Source organism: Lissotriton helveticus, chromosome 8 (genome assembly GCF_964261635.1).
Source record: "Lissotriton helveticus chromosome 8, aLisHel1.1, whole genome shotgun sequence".
NCBI lineage: Eukaryota > Metazoa > Chordata > Amphibia > Caudata > Salamandridae > Lissotriton > Lissotriton helveticus.
In genome coordinates, this window is record NC_136069.1 from 639,852,580 (window position 1) to 639,874,822 (window position 22,243).

Genomic DNA, 22,243 nt, shown 5'->3' on the forward strand with positions numbered 1-22,243 from the left:
TTGTAGTGAGTGAAATGCATAGAGTCACTTATTTGTAGTGATCTACTGTGCAGCTTTGTTTTTTATTGTTACAATCTCTTGATTCTTCTTTTGTCCCACTGTTCAAGGATGATGGTTCAAACAGTCCACCATTTATGATGATGAAGCATGAAAGCAGTAGAAAATGGAAAATAAAATGTATTAATGTATTGCCAGATAATATTACAACATGAGAAATGTCTCCTGTTTAGTATATATTATGAAAAGTTTCATTGTAGGAATAAAAAGTTTATTGTGTAATTCTGTAAAATGTTAATCTAACTTATATGTATCTTTTTTTTCTTTTTATACAGATGAATGGCAACATCTATTGGAGTGATTTAATCTCCTAATTAGTTTTTTCTGTGTTGCTCAACAAACTTAGGGGCATATTTACGGGTAAATTTCGGAGTGCGGAGTGGCGCTAAAGTTGGCAGTGATGCACTCCTACATTTTCAAAACACAGGGATGCACCATAGTGCAAGCATGGCTGCATTGCAGGGAATGATGGTTTATGTGCAGCGAATGATTGTGTATTTGCAGGAAGGTGTCCCTTCCTGCACATACACAATCATCTATGGCATTTTGCTCTTTCTATGAGTGCTGAATTCTGCAGCACATATAGAAGTTGCATTTGTCATTATTTAATGATTGTTTATGTGTCGGAAGGGACACCTTCATGCACATAAACAAATATTAATGTTAGTTTGCTCTTTCTATGTGTGCTACAGAATGCAGCACACACAGAAAAAGAAAAAGCAAGTAGAAATAAAAATATTTCTCCTCGTGTAAGCATCCTGCTTTCACATGGTGGAAGTTTTTGGCACTGCCTCAGATTTACACCTCCTTGTAACTCTGGGGCAGCATCAAAAGCGAGTGTTGCGGTGGAATGCTCACAGCAACACACATTGCATGTCCCTTTCACACTAAGTATGCGTGTAAATGGGCCTTATTTAAAAGGCAGTGTTAAGTCACAAAAGTGGCTTAACACTGTTTTGTAAATATGGAGAAGAGCATATCGTCACAAGAATGTCACTAAAAGTGACTTTCTCATGATGATATCACCTTGTAAATATGCCCCATAGATTGTCAAGGTACACACTGAGGCAGAGAGTGATACAGCCACTGAGACATCTAGACACATACCAATACATCCATTTACACAACCACTCACGCACTTGTATGTGTACTCAGACAGCCACTCATTCACCCATAGAGTCACTGATGCACCCTCTCATTCACCCATACAGTCACTGACATACCCATTCACTCACTCATACAGCTACTAACACACGTACTCACTCATCCATTCTGTCACTGACACAACCACTCACTCACTCATAATGGCACTGATATACCCACACACTCACCTATACAACCACTCATATAGCAACTCACTCACCCAGACAGCACTCACACATCAAACTCACTTACCCATATACCAACTCATGCTCTCTCTCAGTCACTCATACAACCATTGACACACCCACTCACTCACCCACATATCCACTCACTCACCCATACAACCACTGATACAGCCATACTCTACTTATGCACCCTCTCATTCACTCATGCACACACTAACATACCCACTCACTTACCCATGCAGCCTCTCACACACCCACTCACTCACACATACAGCTATTCACACACCCAATCACTCACCCATACAGGCACATCCACTCACTCACCCACACAGCTACTCGTGCATCTACTCACTAACCTAAACAGTTGCTCACATGCCACTCACTCACCCTTACACCCATTCACACATGCACTCATTCACCCATACACCATTCATGCACTCACTCACCAATATAGCCAATGACACACCTATTCCCTCATCCATACTCCACTCACCCACGCTCTCACTCACTCACACATCCACTAACACACCCACTCACTCATCCGTACAGCCCCTCACATACCCACTCACCTTCACAGTTCCTCACACACACACCCACTCACTCATCTATATTGTTATTCATATACCCACTTACCCATACAGACACTCACACATGCACTCACTCATCTGCACACCACTCATGCTCTCACTCACCCATACAGTCACTGACACACCCATTGACTCACCCATATTCCTCTCATGTACCCTCTCACTCACTTTATACATCCACTCAGACACCAACACACTCACCTATTTAGCCACTCACATAAGCACTGACTCACCCATACATCCACTCATACAACCATTCACACAGCCACTCACACAACCACATATACACCCACTCACTCACCCATACAGCCACTTTTGAATCCTACAGTTACTCATGGACCCTCATACAAGCACTCACAAAGCTTCTCACATACCCACTCACTCACCCATACAGTTACTCAAATACCCTTTCACTTACCCTTATAGCCACTAACACATGCACTCACCCATTTACCACTCACTCATACACACATTGACATACCCATTCACTAACCTATACACCACTCACACACCCTTTTACAAACTGATACACTTACTCACAAACCCACTCACCTTTCCATGTAGCTCCGCATGCACCCAATCACTCACACATACAGTCACTCACACAGTCACTTGCTCAACCATACAGCCACTGACATACCCACTCACCTACACAGCTTCTCACATACCCACTCACTCATCTATATGGTTATTCACACACCCACTTACTCACCCATACAGACACTCACACGCACTCACTCACTTGTATACCACTCATGCACTCACTCACCTATACAGTCACTGACATACCCATTCACTCACCCATACTCTTTTCATGCACCATCTCACACACTTAGGCATCTACTCAGACACCACACACTCACCCATTCAGCCACTCACACAAGCACTCACTCACCCAACATTCACTCAGCCATTGAGTCACTCACACAACAAATCACTCTCACATGCAGCCACCACACCCACTCACTCACCTGTACAGCCACTCATGAATCCACTCGCTCATCAATAGTTACTCGTGGACCCTCATACAAGCACACACACAGTCTCTCACACATGCACTCACTCACTCAGTTACTCACATATCCTCTCATTTACCCATACAGCCACTGATGCATGCACTTACTCACCCATACACCACTCACTCATACACACATTGACATACCCATTCACTAACCTATGTATCCCTCACATACCCTCTCACAAACTGATACAGTCACTCAGACACCCATTCACCTTCCAATGTAGCTCCTCATGCACCTAATCACTCATACATACAGTCACTCACACAACCACTCACTCAACCACACAGCCACTGACACAGCTACTGATGTATGCTTTCAGCTACTCTCACAGTTACTCACTCACTCACAGTCAGTCATGCATTCATTCACTCACTAACCACTACATACGGTCATGCACTATCTCACTCACTCATATAAGCACTCACACACACACTCACATACTCATATGCACACTTACACACTCACTATCTCACTGATACAGTAACTCCTACATCCAGCCATTCATGCATAAGCCCATTCATACACTCATTCACTCACTGATACAGCCTCTCACACACTAATACAGGCACTCATCCACCCAGTCACTCACTCATACAGCCAGTCACTCACCTATAAAGACAGTTACAACTCCTCTTTATGTATACACGCAGCCATAAATGTTATCTTTTTCTTTACCATAAAAGGCGGCCCTGACAGAACCTTTTTTTCTTCATTTTCTCTGGAACTGTGTGTTTTATTTATATTGGGGATTTTTTAACATTTTGTCTATCTTTTAATATTTTTTTGTCATACAAAATGAAATCGGGGGAGGGGATTCTAACCAGAAGCACAATACAGTGCAAAAACTGGGATAAATTATAAAACAAAATTAGCAAGTATGTTGCCTTGCTGCCTCCAAGATGGCATCAACAGACTGCTCTCCAGCTGTCAAGGTAGAGCTGCAGTCAAAGCAATGTGTCCCTATACGTCTTAATTCAGGTGCAATTTATGGTCGATGTCTCTTCACTTCTGATGGCACTCTATCCCTATGAACAGGTGGTGCAGCCCTGGATGTGGTTGGCTCTTCACCAGCTCTCCCCTTCTATGCCCTCTTCAAGTTATTCCTGTGGTAGGTTTTCAAGTGGTACAACATACTAGTTGTACCGCACAAACATTTTTGTCTGTTCGTCTTGAGAGGGTTTTGTTACACAGGCTGCATTTCACAAATTTTGCAACCGCTTTCAATTAAGCTGATGGGATTGTAAAAAAGTCCCAGGCAATAGTTTGCCTTTTAGGGGCTGGTACCTCATCACCAGAGTCTTCCTGATGTTTCTCCTGCTCCTGCTTTTCTGTCTGCTGTTGCACCTCCTGCTGTTCACTGTCTCCTGTTGCCATTTTGGATGATAAAAATTGACCTAAAAAGCTATATGTGCAGTTCTGCCCTAGTAGCACAAGACAGCTCCAAAGAATGATTCAGATATGAATCAAAAGATTCAAGTAGAGAGAAATGGGCAGGAATTTTCTTTAAAGATGAATGAAAACTGTCTTCTCCAATCAATTCCCTTTGTTTTCAGGTCACATGCTCTTCGCAAACGCTGACATCATCGTGAAGAAGTGAAATACAATTAAAAATATAAACACTATATTAGTAAACAGCTATTGTCAAGCATTAATTACAATATGTGTATATATGGGTTTTACACTTTTTCAAAAATACAAAGGCCGATTCCTAGAACTAATCTGAGACAAAATCCTAAACTTACTACTTTTGGTATTCACAGAATGCACTTACGAGTCCTAACTTGAAGTCTGCACTCGGGACAGAATTTCCACACCCGGACTGTACTCTCCGAGCCCGGAGAGTACTCTCCGCACCCGGACCGTACTCTCCGGCTTGTGCCATACTCTCCGGCTCGTACAGTAATCTCATTCTAGGACCAGATAATGTGTAATCAATGGGCCTGATTGCAATTTTTACCAAAAGGAACATTGGGAATGTGTAATAAATAGTAGAGGAGGTCATGAAAAACAGTTTGGGCAGGGAAAAGGGTATGGCCAGACACTACATCATAGCCCAGAGGAGGTCATGAAAAACAGTTTGGGCAGGGAAAAGGGTATGGCCAGACACTACATCATAGCCCAGAAAAGTTTTCTTATTTGCATAATGGTACATGCAGTGCACAATTTGATCTCCCCTCAGTGTTGACTGCACAGCATGAGTGTATTGGTAATGCCTGAGTGCATGGTTGGGTGCATGAGTAGTGCCTGAGTGGAAGGTCTGGTGGGAGGGTAATGTCTGGGTCATTTGATGAGTGCAAGTATGAGTGCAAGAGTAATGCCTGGGTTATTGTGTGAATGCATGGGTTGTGCCTGAGTGAATGGATGAGTACATGGGTAATGCCTAAGTGAATTCTTGAGTGCAAGAGTAGTGCCTGTCTGATTCCATGAGTGCATGGTTAGTACCTCAGTGACTGGATGAGCGTATGGGTCATTCCTGAGTGGAAGAATGGGTACCAGGTTAATGCATGTGTCATTGGATGAGTACATGGTTAGCGCCTCAGTGAATGGTTGAGTGGAATAATAATGCCTGAGTGATTGCATATGTTCATGGGCAGTAGCTATGTGATTGCATAAGTGCAGGGGTACTGTCTGAGTGATTAAATGAGTGCATAGGTAGCTCCTGAGTGACTTTATTAGTGCATGGCTAATGTCTGGTTGCTTAGATGAGTACATGGGTAGTGCCTGAGTAAAAGGATGACTGCAACAGAAATGCCTAGGTCATTGGATGAATGCATGGGTAGTGTCTCACTGGATGAGTGCAGAAGTAGTATTAGAGGTGAATTAATGAGTTCAACAGTAGTGCCTAAGTGATTGCATGAGTACATGGGTAGAGCATTGGTGATTGTATAAGTGCAGGGGTAGTGTCTCGGTGATTGCATGAGTTCATGGGTTTCGCCTCTGTGAAATGAAAAATGCAAGGATAATGCCTGCGTTATCCTATTAGTGCCAAAGTTGTGCTACAGAGATTAGATGACAGCATGGATAGTGTTTGTGTAAAAGGATCACTACCTAGCTGATGACATCAGCAACATAATGAACGTTTTTAAATAGTGTAAAGGATCAACATTATTTTTAATAGAAATAAATAACATAACAGTGCTGACTGCACAGTCAACACTGAGGGGAGTGCAGATTGCGCACTGCATGTTCCATGATGCAAAGAAGAACACTTTTCTGGGTTATGATGTGGTGTCTGGCTGTACCCTTTTCCCTGCCCAAACTGGTTTTCATGACCTCCTCTACCACTTATCACACATTCCTAATGTTCCTTTTTGTAGAATTGCAATCCGGGCCATTGATTACACTTTATCTGGCCCCAGCCGGAGATTTTGGCACGAGCCGGAGAGTACGGCCCTAGCTGGAGAGTACGGTCCGAGTGCGGAGAGTACGGTCCGGGTGTGGAGAGTACGCTCCAGGTGCAGAGAGTAAGGTCCAGGTGCAGAAATTCCGGCCCGAATGCGGACATAAAGTTAGGAGTGGTAAGTGCATTCTGTGAATACCAAAAATCGTAAGTGCCTTCTGTGAATACCAAAAGTAGTAAGTTTAGGATTTTGTCTCAGATTAGTTCTGTGAATCGGCCCCAAGGTCTTCGCAACTTTTCCACAAAACCAGAACATACGTATCATGATCATTCACTACAAATTCGCAAAAAATTAAAACATTTGAAAAAAACACAGTTATTAATCCACTGAAACAAATGATAAGGAGTGAAACAGAAAAATACATAAATGGGCAGTTCATTACGCAGGTCCAGTGTATAATATGCAACAGACATTTGCATAGTGAAAAAAATAGTAACTAATTTCCCCAGTACAAAGTAACGCAGATGAGTACACATTTTCCCGAAAACCGTGGACTCTTCTTAAAAAAATAATATTCCATTAAAATCCTGATGTTAATTTCAGATACATTAAACCCATAAACATAGCATGCATCATACATATATTAGAGCAAAATCTGAACTTTATTGAGTGTGAAAAATAAGTTCTTCCATAACAACCCCTTGTAAGAGCAGAGAGCATGGTTCTGTCCATAAAATACACTATGTATGGAAATCCCCCCAAACCATAGCACCACTCCCACACTCACTTGTAGACCCATAGACTCACTAACATACCCAACCAGAGATCCATAGCAGCACTCACACTGCCACTCACAGACACAAACAGGCTGTGACACAACCAATGACAAACCCACAGAGGCATTCACACAGTCACTCACAGACCCATTCACGCACAAATAGACCACCTCAGACAGCCACTGACATACTCCCACTCACAGACCCACACACACACTTATATCCCACTAACAGACCCACACAGGTGCTCACACATCCACTGTGAAACATTACAGGTTACAGTTATGAACTTTTAAGAACACCTTAGAAACTCACAAAAAACATCCAATGTTGCAGGGACGCTATAGTTAGGCTCAGACTTCACTCGTACAAAACCATAGCAATTCAGCAGTTCTAGTTACCTGAGCTAACTATAGCTTACGCCTCCACAAGGCACTGCTTCTCACCGCACATATTATATCACTCTTGACACTACTGATTTGCATATGGCTGGGTCCAAACAGGGGTGGCATGGTGAGCAAAAGAATGATGGATTAAACTCAGATCTCTTGACTGGGGTGAATGCTTGATATGTTTAGCAATCCATACAGCTATGCCAGGTAGGGCAGGAATTCTGGGAGCACATGTTTTGCCTCTATCCAGAACATCTTGACCTGAATAGGAAGTACCTGAAACCTATCTTTAATAGCAAGGGAGTAAGAACTATCACAGAAGCAATCTTATTGTGTTTCAGGGGATCCACTCCAAAGGTTGTTGGTCACATAACTAACTACTTGACTCAAGCAATTAGGAAATGGGAAGTGTTATCGATAGGGGGGAATTTGACACTGATGTCTGATGGTTGCTGTTTTTATATGTAATGCTTCCTGCTCAGTTTTTAGAAGGGACCGCTTTTCAAGGTACATTTGAATATAGTTTATTGATCTGAGTTTATATGGTATCGGATTTTATTTTGTATGTTTTTTAAAAAAATCTGAGACAATAAAGTTATTAGAATTATTACTAAATGATCGAAAAAAATACAGCACAGCGTTGAAGAGATTCCGGACTAGAACTGGGAAATGGTGCAGAAATAAAGCCAGCAGTCCAAAACTCAAAGGCAGACGGATGACATAGGAGCCTCTATGAAATATTCAGCTCCAGCGATAAAATTAGCCTTCTAATGCCAATTTAAACAGGACGTGTGATGAAATAGAAGCAGATAACATTCAACGCAAACAGGAAGAACAACTCATAAACAAATCCCTCCAACAGTCATGATATATTTCTCTGGTTAGAACAAATACACCATTAATGTCTTTTTATGGAAATAGGAAGGTCATTTGTTCTGCACGACCCGTGAATGCTTATAAAAACACTCGACCTGCTATTATAAATGAGTATAATTCAATGTCAAACTGCTACAAAAGGAAGACGATGCACACCAAGATCAGATAGCTGTGTAATGAAACATTCATTGAGACATACAGTGTGACAGCAAATAAGGGCTGTTTGTGTGCTAATCACCCTGTCTGCTATAAAAGCAAGCATCCTTTTGTTATTAAACCTTCTTCCCTATCACATGTACCCACTATTACGTCATTATGGCTTGGCCAGGCTCTGTTAGTATTAGCTTGCAGTGCCACTTAATCACCACTGGAGGCGAAGCACCGTCTAAGTAGACCCATACATTCCCAAATTTTCCAGAAAGCATTAATTTGTTTTTTTTAGTTTATTATGAGTATTTACATAATGCAACCCAATCCCTTTGGAACAGGAAAAAGCTTAACGTTTTAAGCATCTCAAAAACCATTCCTTTAGTACTCTATTTGTGCCCAGACAGAACACTACACCTTGAATTCCCTAAAGTAAAAGTAGCTCACATGAGCTGCCCATACTTCGCTAAGCGTGCCACCATTTCACACACGTGAAACCTGCTCACATCACGTGCTGTATTTTGAATGAAGGTAAAAACCTACTTAGTGTTTTTTAGGTCACATTTTTTATTAGCTTGATAGGTAAAGAAGAAGAAAATAAAACAATACAGAGTTGTATGGCTAAGTAATACAGAGACTGAAATTGTGTACAAGAATATCCAACAAATATTGAAATTTAGAGGTCCTATTTAGAAACACGCATGCAGAAATTCGCGATGCCAGAATGAAAAATTTGAGAATAGAAAAGACAAATATAACGAAGTAAGGTAAGGAAATGGAAGGCCCTTGCTTGTTAACAATGCATAGTATCCCGAGATCTGGACAATTGGATTAGAACATTGCAGTATTCATCTTGTTCGTGTGGATTTGGGAAGAATTAAGGAGAGAGGTAAAATGGCCAGGTACTCACCGGTAATATTCATAACTTTGAGTCTTAGACCTCCCTGTCACAGTCCTTACGTATGTGAGCGACAGCTCCCCCGCAGACATTCTTAAGTTAAAAACTCAACTGCTTCCATCCCTACCCTCCAGGCCACACCCATATCCTGTGGAACATAATCCTTGACCTTACCTCCAGAAATCCGGTAAATCAAAGCAAAAGAAGCCGAACACAGAGAGGGAGAGATGGGAACCAGGACTGTGATGTCAAAGACTCAGAGTAATTAATATTACTGATAAGTAACCGGCCATCACCTTCTCGACAGGGGTCTAGGGGAAGCTTCAAACATTGCAATGCCACCAACTGTAACAACAGAGGGAACAACAGAGGGAACAACAGTCACCTGCTTCAGGCCGGCACTACCATGATCACAGAAGCCCTGTCTAGCTTAACTTTCAGTAGAACCCTCAGAATCAACGCAATCAAAGGAAAGGATACATCAACCTGGTCCCACATGTACATGAAATTGCACCCACCTTCCAAACCATGCTTGATGGACTCAGAGAGCAAAACCTGTCCTTCAATATGTGCTCTGGGTTCGCAAACAGGTCCACCTCTGGCACCCCAAACTTCCGCATGAGGACTCTAAACTCCCCCAGTCAAAGCTCATCCCACACAGGGAGGGAAACAACCTGCTCAACCGATCGGCATCCGAGTTCAACACCCTAGGAAGATGAACGCTCTCAGTGATGACAAATTCATCTCTGGCGAATGGCAAATCTACTGAGCTCACAAATTCAGAGAAGCCACTTTCGCACTCCCCTGATGATTGACATGGCACACCACCACAGTATTGTCTGTCCTCAACAGAACATTCCGATGTACAACCAAAGGGAGAAATAGAACCAGGACCAGTTGGACAGCCTTCAACTCCCGCCAGTTTGAAGACATCCGAGCCTCCTGGACCTACCAAATCCCCTGAACCTAATCCTGAGCAAGCATGGCACCCCCAACCCAGTTCGCTAGCATCCATAGTCAAAACCATCCTTTCCTGTAGCACAAACGGAGAACCCTTCATGAGATTGCCCACACCCAACCACGAGGCCAACTCCTGGGAGATCCCTATACCCTCTGGAATCAATTGGTCGTAATCCTGTGACGTCGAACACAGACTCATACTCCAGTCTGATAATCTGTAGGACCCACTGATCCCTGACCAATTCCTCACACTGGCAAAACATTCCTGAGGCAACCCCCTACCCCCCCCCCCCGCCCCCAGAAACAGAGGCTAGTCATGATTTAGCCTGAATGGCAGCATCTGAACCTCCCTCCTGGCCCCGGGACTTATGGAAGGAAGGGACTCCCCGGCCAAGTCCCCGACCCCAAAAGGGCTGAGCGGACATTTTAGTCTGAAAAGCCTGCCCAAAAGCTTGCTTATAACCAGCAAACTTGCACTTCAGGGGTGAGCGGACAGGTACCAACAATTTCTTGGGAAGAGGTGTGGCGCCGCGGCTAGGGCGACTGACTCCGGAATCTGGGGATCACGGTTTGATCCCCGCCACCGGCGGCAGATTAGCCCAGCACCATGTGACTCCGGGCAATAGCTTGCTTAATCTTCCCGACAGCCCCCAGCGCCTAGAGACCCTTACGGGTGATTGTGCGCTTTACAAATGTGGATTATTATTACTTGTCCTCCACCGTTTTCTTAATCATAGCATCCAAGGGATCACCAAACAGTTTAGAGACTGTGAAGGGAATCTTCATGAGAGCACTTTTCTGTGCTGCCTCTGCCTTACAAGGCTAAAGCCACAACTGTCGTCTAGCCCCACATAGGGCCCAGCCACCGCAGCTGAGGCACTAATGGAATTGAAAGACAGGGCAGACAAAAAACGCAACTGCTGATACAACTTAGTCAATGACTCAGAGGGATTATTATTATTAATTATATATTTTTATAGAGCGCAACATTTATCCCGAGGGATGTCACGGCGCTGAGGATTACAGTAGTCGGTGGGATCCATGGGTTGGTCAAATGTAGGGAAATATTATCTGGGGAAGAGGTGTGTTTTGAGTTTCTTTCTGAAGATGTTGTAGTTATTGGTTAGTCTGAGTTCCACTGGGAGTTTGTTCCATTGTCGTGCCGCCAGGTAGGAGAAGGTACGTCCTCCTGCCTTGGTCTTTTTTATATTCTTTATTTTTGCAAGGGTGAGGTGTTGTGATCTTAGTGGTGTGGCGGGGGAGTAGAAGTGTATTCTGTCCTGAAGAATCGATGGGCCTGTTTTGTTGAGTGATCTATGGGCATGGCCGATGAGCTTGAAGCAGGCTCTTTGGAGTATGGGCAGCCAGTGAAGTTGTTTTAGGCATTCGTTGGCAGAGCTGTATTTGCCTTTATTGCATACTAGCTTGGCTGCAGCATTCTGCACTACCTGTAGTCGTTTAAATAGGTACTCTGGCATGCCCACAAAGAGGGCATTGCCGTAGTCCAACCTACTGACCAGTAGGGCCTGTGTGACTGATTTCTTGCTTTCCAGGGGGATTCGTGGGAAGCGCCTTCTCAGAAGTTTCAGAGTGGCAAAGCTTTTCCCGCATAGGGTTCGGATGTGGGTATGCATGGATAGTGTATCGTCGATTGTGATGACTAGGTTTTTAGACGAGTGCTTGGGTGCCGGTGCGTTTCCCAATGTGGCGGGCCACCATGAATTATCCCATATGTGTTTGGCTTCACCAAAGAGTAGAATCTCGGTTTTGTCTGCATTTAGCTTGAGGCAGTGATTTGCCTACCAAGCGGCCATTTCTGTTGGGCAGTTGTTAAGTCTGAGTTTGCTGTCTTCATGCCCTTTCCCCAGTGTGATTGTGAGTTGTGTGTCGTCCGCACAGGAACATATCCCCAGACCCCATCTTGTTCCAATTTGTGCCAAAGGTGATACATAGGCATTGAACAATGTGGGGCTCAGGGATGCTCCCTGCGGGACCCCGCATTTCAGTTGCTTGGGCTTGGTTAGGAAGGCTCCCAGTTGTACCGTCTGTGTTCTGTCAAGTAAGAAAGAGCCAATCCATTCAAGGGCTTTCCCGTTTACCCCTTTTCCTTTCAGATTTTCTAGTAGGAGGTGGTGGGCGACCGTGTCGAACGCTGCCGCCAGGTCTAGCAGGATCAGGGCCACAGCTTTGCCCTGGTCCAGGGAGTTTCCAATGCTGTCTGTGACAGCCAGTAATGTGGCCTCTGTACTGTTGGTGGCTCTGAATCCTGCTTGGGTTGGGTCCAATAGGTTGGTGTCCTCTAAATATTTAGACAGCTGTTTGTTCATTTATTTGTTAAGGATCATCATCCTGAAGCAGCTGCTCTGAGATACTTTGACAGTCCTTCAGCAGTGACTGAACCAGATAACTGGTACATGCCGCAGACCTAACAGCCAGATTGGTAGCCACATACAACCTATTCAAAGCCCCTTCAACCCTTTTATCACCAGGATCTGAAGGCACAGCATCCTCCGACACCACAATACTCTGAGAAGAAAGGCCAGCCATGGATACCTTTTAGCCAGGAACCGGGGAAAGACATGTTTATCCAAATCCCTCTAATCCCCTTCCAGTACATTTCGGACAGACTTATATATGGGCAGACTTTCAGGATCCTTTCTTTGATAATTGGCAAAGAAATCTACAGATTCCTCAGCGACCGAGTGCATAGGAAACCCCAAATGTTGTAAAACACTGCAAAGGTGTGCCCCTTGAATAAAGCATACCTTCAGCTCCTCTTCAGAATCACAGTAAGGATCAGGAGGATCAGGGGAATCCTACTTCTGTCTTTCAGGCCCCACTGCTTCTCTGGCCTGTAAAGCAGCTGAAACAGTGGCCTCAATAATCCTCTGGACATCAGCCAAGGAAGGAGCAGCCAGAGGCCCAGCTACCACCTCCTCCTCCATATAAATATACTTCTCTGACCTCTTTGCCTCATCCATGATGAGTCAGAGGTCAGCAGAAGCACACCTCTATATATATATATATATATATAATATCTAATCGGGTTAATCACTTCCTGAAACTCTGGTTGCCAGGACGCTAGTCCAACCAATGGACACTACCCAGAACACACAACCGGCACCACCGGCCAATCATAGCTCATGCCGAACACAAGTGGTACAAGCCACACGCTGGTTAATCCCAGCACGGCCCTTTAAATACCCAAAGACAAGACCAACGCTCCTGCGCAGCTCGTTCCAACAGCAAGTCACAAAAATGCCTGAGCCGTACTCAATTTTCCTCAAAGGAAGGCCCTGCAAAAAGGTCCCGAGACATACCATGCCACAGGCTCACCACTGTGACTTGGAAATCCCCCGAACAAGAGGCAAACCACTGGCTTCGTTTTGCAACGCTCTAATTGGATTGGATTGGATTTGGTTTTTGTAGAGCGCGATAGCTACCCGCAGGCGTCCTAGCACTAAAGATTGACAAGTGTAGGTGAGGAAAGAGACTATGATTATCTGCTAAACAGAAGAGTTTTCAATTTTTTCCGGAAGCAGGGGAGGTTGGGCTCTGAGCGAAGGGAAAGGGGAAGGGAGTTCCAAAGTCTTGCTGAGTTCAAGGAGAAGGTTCGGCCTCCACACCTCGCTCTATGAATCCTGGGGTTGCTAACTCGGAAGGCGTGCGCCGACCTAAGCTGTCTACTAGGATGGTTTGGGTTGATCAGGGTGTTGTGGTAAATAAATAAATTACCGGTACTATTTTTCTATGCATTAAATGAAAAGGATAGCTCAATAAATGAGAGGCAGAGTCCGTGGTATCTGAGTCATACGGGCTTTAATTAAGTGCCTCGAGCCAATGGACATCGGGTTCCATCACCTGCTAAGGTTCAGGAAGGGACAATCTCAACATTTCATTAACATCATACAATATATATAGTAAAACCATACAGTTGCATTGAATACAGTAGGCGTAACAAGTGAAAAAGAAAGATAAGAACATATGGGCGTGAAAAGAAGGCGTGCACAGGGCGTGCACGGAGGTGTGTGATGTAGACGTCACAGAAGTGTCATAAGTGGGTGGACACATGGAGGGGGCTTCATGGGCAGCTGGAACCTTTAACCTACTGGTGCGCGCAAAACTAGTCATGACGTGTAACTGGGGAGAGCTGGGGGGGGCGCTGACTTCTAGCACTAGTAGAGGAGACTGAAGTCTGGGATGTCAGAACGACCTGTACCTATAGCGTATCTGATATCTTGTGTTTAGAGTACATGTTGCTTGATTCTAAAAGTCATCAGGGCAAAGGCTGCTTGTCACTAAAGGCTAGTGTATGCATATATTTCTTCATGTATTGCGTGAACTATGGATCTTCTATGGATACTAATTCAGTAAATCACTTTGCATGGAGACAAAAAGACTAGACTGTAGATGGATATGTTTATCCTGTTCGTTAGCTAGGAATGTGAAGCCGGGGAGCTGAACAGATAACTGTAGGCATAACATATTCTTGGCAGGCAGGCCAGGCCGCGCCGGGCACCGCGTTGCTTGGCAGGAAGTAAGGAAAGGGTCAGGGATGCGGGCGGGGCTGTATCTCTCGGAGCGTTTCAGGAGGCTTGAGGCCTGGATCTCGTGTCCGGGCCCTGTGGAGCCCTAGAAACGGGTGCAACTCGATGATTTAACGTGCACAATGTAAAAACGTTGGCAACATAGGCCTAAAAGCCTAATTCACGTTGCTTCACGGAGGACTGGATAACTGACATACTAACGTTGGACGCAACTGTAAATGCGTCTTTATTATCGGCCATGGAGAGGAAATGCATAGCGATCATGCACATATATCACATGATGGGGAACACGTAGGGACACATAGCAGGGCAAAATTCAGATTTCCTCATTACCTCCTTGTTCCCTACGTTCCCTTCAGGAAACATCAATATTCATGAGACCATCTATCTGTTCATACAGCATCATTTGCTCGTCTTTTTTCTTTTGGGCATGGGATTGTGGACGTGGAATACAAGATGTAGCGCACAAGCCGCAAATCGCTGGGCCACATTGTAAACAGAGACAACAACTGAATATGATCATTACTATCACTCCCAGGAATGACAGTACTCGCCATCCCCATGCAGATATTACACTCCAGAGCCAGCCGGACCAAGTCCAGGTGCCTGGATTCTGGTGTAGCTGATGAGCTATTTTATGGAGTCTAGTTATTGCTGAATACACAGACGGTGCGTTATTAGGAATGAAAACGCAACAACTAGATCCGATGACTCTACAAGCTCCGCCCCTATCGGCCAGTATGACGTCAAGAACAAGGCGGTTCTGAAGAACAACAAGTCTCATAGCAGACTGCTCTTCTGTTAAGTTACCTAGGGCGGAAGTAGTCTCATTCACTACTGCTTCAAGGGTTCTGGTTAACCTGCGTATTAATTTACTATTCTGGACGGGACCTATGAAGAAAAGAAACCTTTATTGAAATCCGTATACTGTTCCAATGCGGTTTCAGTCTGATCGACAATTGGGGAATCAATCTCCCTCCTATGTCTGACGTGTACTAGATGGGTATTTCGGTGATAATCGGACGGGGCTAGGAAAACTGGTGGCAGTAGGAATGCAATGTAACATGTCCCATCCCAATCTAGGGGCAGACGTACATAAGCGGTCTGACCTCATATAAAGTAGGAATGACGTGAAGCTTTGAAAGTAGACTTCCCACTGTCACTGTACTCGACCACAGTAGTACAATCACTGTGTCCTAGATGTACTGAACCATTCCTTCTAACACATAATTCGCCTTTCACTGGTAGAACTGTTATAGAAGGCAAGTCTGAATTAGTCTCGGCCTGAACATTCAAAACCATGAGGTTAGAGGAAAAATTACCTAGATCATATACTTCATTTTCTAGATCTATCCCTGTCCTATGGGAAAGACCGTCCTTGTCTGGGAAACAGGTTTGATTCATAACTGTATTCAGAAGGGACTTATCGTCTAAAGATGACGTCAATGTAAACCATGCTCCACACGAACCATTGTGTGAAAACGGATAGGGAAAGAGTGGCAGAGCTCCCTTCACTGTCTGGTAAGGGGGGAGTCAACCACATACCCAGCAATTAGTGGCATTACTGGTCTGATGCGAATAGTGTAACATACGAATAAAAGTATTGTTGAGCATTGCAAGTCGATAGGATAACTCGTGAGGGGGTAGCTCACTAAATGTGTGCTCTACTGTATCATTAGAGGAAAGGTGTACATGTGAATCGAGAGGAGGAAAAAATACATGTAACAAACAACTTATACATGTAATCGTAAGACTCAGAATAAACATAAACAATAATGTAACGATGCATCTGCTTCGGAGATTTTTACAATATTTCATTTTCTTGACGTTTCGTCTATCTCTCTCACTATGTGGGTCTATCTCATACATGTCAGAAACCTGTCTAACCGCTTCACCCGAGGGGGACTTAAACAATTAAACGCTGTCTGACTTACTAGACCTCAATTTGACTTTATACTCCTGCTGCGGAGTTTTCTCTAACAGGGGAAGTTTAGAGTCAGTATCGGGGCAGTCCTTGAAAAAAGTCTTTGGACGCAGTCCATGGAAACGCTTGATGTGACTGGAATGGAGCCAGCCTTTTCTTCCTTCTAGCTTTACGGCGGTCCTTGTGGTCATCAGAACGAGTTTTGGTTCCTTCCAGCGGGGCTCCAGAGGGCTTGAGCGATCGAAATTCCGAACCAGAACTAGATCTCCTGGAACGACCTCGTGCGGTTTCACCTGGGTGTTGTCCGGGAAGGCAGCCACGACCTGTGAACGACAAGAGAGTAGTGCAGACATCAAGGAAGCTAGGTAATCTGTCAGCATGTTACTGTCAACATCGGTGATTTTACGAGGCATAGGTGTACCCCACATGTTTGGGGGACGACCGAAAACAACTTCGTATGGTGACAAACCAGATCTGGAGTGAGCGACCATTCGCATATAGAAGAGGGCAACCGGCAGGGCTACCATCCAATCTACACCTTTTTCGGCACAGACCTTCGCTAGTCGTGTTTTCAGAGTTTGATTGTGTCGCTCGACGAGGCCAGCTGCCTCAGGGTGTCGTACGCAGTGGAATTTCCACTGGTACCCTAACAGAAGTGATACCTGTTTCATGAGTTCGGACGAGAATGGCTGTCCATTATCTGAATACACGACACGGGGCAAACCATATCGAGGGAAAAACTCACGTACCAGCTGTTTGGCAGTGGTCACGGCAGTATAATCTGGGACTGGATATGCTTCTGTCCATCTGGACAAAGCGCATACAACTACGAGGACATACTTGAATCCTCGACATCGATCCATCTGGATATAATCCATCTGGAGGACTTCAAAAGGATGGTCAGGAGGATGAAATCCACCTTGTTCCACGGGAACACCTTTACCTGGGTTGAACTGACAACAGATCATGCAGGTACGCACTTTCTGCTTCGCTGCTGTTCGTAAATGCTTGTTAAACCAGAGGTTCTGGATACTGTCTAACATGGCTTTTTCTCCTAGGTGTGCTGGACTATGTGCTGTATTAATAATGACTTGAACCATAGAGTCGGGGAGAAACCATGTGGCTTTTCCCTTCGTCATCCATCCCTGATCTGTCTGGACCCCTCCTTGTTCAGACCATTTCTTGATTTCGTCTGGGGTAGCATGTGTCTGTATGTCTAATACATCTTGTGTAGGATCCTTAACAGTCATGCAAGTCGTCAGGACAGGAACGTCTGTCTTTATCGTGTCAGCTGGAATGTCTGGAGTCTGAGCTGTAAGCTTGGATGTTCGATCTGCCAGGTCGTTACCCTGGGAAATGGTGTCAGTGACTCTCGTATGTGCTTTGCACTTCATAATGGCTATAGCCGTAGGTAAATGTATTGCTTCTAACAGAACTTGAATGAGGGGGCCATGTTGAATCTTGGCTCCATGAGAGGTCATAAAACCTCTTTCCTGCCAAAGGACTCCAAAGTCGTGAACGACTCCGAATGCATAACGTGAGTCTGTATATATGTTTACTTTCAGGTTCTTGGCTCGTATGCAGGCTTGGGTCAAAGCGATGAGCTCTGCTGCTTGAGAAGACAGGGTGTCAATACGATGTGTTTCTATAACTTCAGTTTCAGTAGTCACTGCATATGCTGCTACTAACTCTCCTGTACTTGTTCTCATACATGAACCATCCACACAAAGTGTCAGGTCTGGGTCAGGTAATGCAATGTCCGTCAAGTCTTGTCTTGGCTTCGTCATGGTGTTAATAACTTCCACACAGTCATGTGCGGCAGGATTTGAGGTAATCGAGGGTAACAGTGTAGCAGGGTTTAAAATGTTGCAGCGTCTGATCTCTATGTGTGGCTGAAACAGGGTCAGTTCATATCCTGTCAATCGTGCTATGGTCAAGTGCTGAGTCTGTGTTCGGTTTAAGAGAACCTCCACGGAGTGTGGAACCTGTACTGTCAAGGGATGTCCTAACACTATGGAATCACTTTGTCTGATAGCTAAAGCTGTGGCTGCAACTGATTTGAGGCACGCAGGCAAAGCCTGGGCTACTGGATCTAATGTGCTAGAAAAATAAGCACAAGGCTTGTGTTCTCCTGCTTGATCTTGTGTGAGAACAGATAATGCTGTACCATCACGTTCAGTGACAAAAAGTGTAAAAGGTTTGCTGTAGTTTGGTGTCGCTAAAACAGGTGCTTGACACAAAGCTTTCTTTAATTCTTCGAAAACAAGTGTATGTTCCTGGGTCCAAGGGAGGACAGTCGATGTCGCTGCCTCCTGTGTTGTCAACTGTATCAGTGGTTTGGCTAGATATGCGTACTGGGGGATCCATTGTCTGCAGTAAGAAGTAAGGCCGATAAAAGCTCGTACCTCCTTCTGTGTCTTGGGCTGTGGAAGATGTGCTATTAACTGGATACGGTCGGGTGTCAGCTGTCTACCCCTCTTGGACAGTAAGTGACCAAGGTATACCACTTGCTGGACACAGAATTGCAGTTTCGAAGGGGACACCTTGTGCCCCATTTCTGCCAGAAAATACAAGACTGTCAGTGACGCACGTTCGCAGTCACGTTCTGTACGGGCTGTGATCAATAGGTCATCAACGTACTGGAGCAGGGCAGTGTCAGTTGGCATGTGAATACTATCTAGTTGTCGTTTCAGTGCTTGACTGTAAATACTAGGACTTTCTGTGAACCCTTGAGGTGCACGTGTAAATTTATAGCTTCGTCCATTTAAACAGAATCCGAAAAGGAACTGGCTGTCTGGATGGATGGGGACACTAAAGAAGGCGTTCTTGAGATCGATGACAGTAAAGAACGCTGCTTCGGAATCAATGGCAGTCAATAGGGAAGAGATATCTGGAACCACTGGGTACTGGGGTATGATACATTTATTAAGTTCTCGAAGGTCAATCACTAGTCGATAGACTGGAGGTGCATTTGGATCAGTACGTTTAAGGATCGGAATGATCGGGGAATTACATACATTGGAGTCAGTTTCTACAACCACTCCTTGAGCAATGAGCTCGTCAATAATTTTCGATAAGGCTGCTACAGCCTCAGGTGGCAACTTGTATTGTCGGATTCGGGGTAGTACAATTCCTGGTTTCAGAGTGACACGATATGGTGTAATGTGCATACAACCTACATCAGTTGGGCCTTGCGCCCATAAATGCTGTGGTACATTCAGTAATCTTGGATCAAAATCTCTTAACACATAATGTCCTTTGAAATCACGTAAAAACAATCTCACTCCTTCCGGAGAACAACAAATCACTGCTCCCAGTTCTTTCAATGTTTTAATACCAAGTAAGTTTTCTGGACATGATTTCGTAAGTAACAAGTCTGTAGTTCGGGACAATGGACCAACTTCTAGGGAAACTGGTTTCGATATTTCATTAACAATAGGCTTTCCTGAAAATCCCAGGGAAACATTTCTTGAGCCTGAGAGAGGAGCCCCTGGAACCTCGTCATGACTGATGGTAGTCCTAATTGCCCCTGTATCAATCAGAAATTTTCTGTCTTTCCCTAATACTTGACTGTGTACATAGGGACCCTCTTGATCTACAGGAACCTCGATGAGAGGCAAGCCAACCTCCCTCTCTAGGCTGTTTCATGAATACTGCTGATAATCTGGATACTCTGACTGTGCGTACTGGTACATCTGTTGTGTAATGTGTTGTGTGGCAGCTATAGGCTGCGGTACTGCTACGGTCTGTTGTGCGTTCTGTGGTGGTTGCGTGTTTTGTGGAACATGTTCCTGTCTAGAAGGACGCGGTCTCTCTTTCGTCTTACCAGTAGCTATGTTGTGTTTCAGAACAGCACATTCGTTTATATAGTGACCTGGCTGTTTACAGTAATTGCATGTCCCTTTAACGGGAGCTGCAGAATGACTGGTCTGAGTTGTACCCCTCTTCTGACTATCTACCGGAAGAGACTGTGCAACTAGTACTTTCATTTTCGTGTCTTTCATACGTCTCTTTTCGTGTTCCTGCTCTTCTCTGATTCGGTTCTGGTGGTACTGTAACATTTGTAACATTTGGGACGGGGTATTAGCTTGCCAGGTACTCTCAACTTTCAGTACTCGATTTTTAACTTGTGATAAAGAATTCTCTACTAATTTGGTAACAAAAAGATGTGGATACGACTCACTACTTGTTTTCAAGCCGCTATTAATAATGAAACATTTTTCAAATCTGGAATAAAAATCACTAGTGTCTTCGTCTTGTTTCTGTTTACAGGCTGAGATGGCATCCCAGTCTTCCTTTTTCGTGGTTAGTAATCTTGGCAAGACTTGTATTAACAACTCGGGCAATGTTTTGGCTTTATCCCCGAGACCGGTACCAGGAACTCGTGTTTTATCTTCGCTCTCTAATTCGGCCCAGTCAATCTTTTTCTCTCCCACCTCCCATTCTTTTTCTTTAAGTTTTTCATATATGCCCGCAGGCAACAGGACCTTTAACATTTTAATGATATCGGGATACGTGTATTCTCCCATACAGAGCATGTCTTTTAATTCACGGTGGAACCCTGCTGGATCTTTATCGTGACAGGGTACTAACTTTTTCATTTCCAGTAGTTCTATTTTCGTTAAAGGGGTGTAAACAAATACTCGTTCGAGCGCACCTCCCCCTGTCCGAACAGGATGCACTTCTCGCAAGGGATTCTGTCTGTCTATGTAAAATGTCTTCCTTACTGGGGGTGGAACAGGAACAAAATGTGGAGTCAGGAACGTTCTGTATTTGTGGCGTTGTTCTAGAATGACATTAATCAAATCGGTTCCTAGGCTTTTCCATCTGTTTAGGAGTAACTCGTCCAATACATTATATAGGGGACCTGGATCAGAATGCTGACTTTCATACAGTGTAATGAGGTGCTGGATCATGTACATACCCACCAGTCGCTGTTCGTCTGGGGGAAGATTCAGAAACGTTTGGGCCACTACTTCGTCTTTAAATGTGCTAGAATTACTAGTCCATTGAACTGCTGATCGGGCTAGTTCCTGTTCATGCATGGTACTAAGCTCACTGTAACCTATTCGTTGTTTCAGAACTCTATCGGTAGCTTGAAATAAATGCTCTAGAGAACACTGTTCTGGTACGGGAGAAAGAAAAGTTTTCTTACATTCTAGGCGTGTGGATCTGTCAAAAGGTCTCGTCCTACCTACATACGCTATTCTATCTGGATTCTCTGTGTCTACATCTTCGTCTGATGTGTCATTCTCTTTCTCGGGTTCTCTCGTTGCTTTCTCCCTTTCGTGTATGCCTAGAATTTCTTTACGAATCTTTCTATACATGGATTCTATACAACCTTGTTTACTGTGTTTTCCTTCTGCTATGTTGTCACTCCATTTTGTC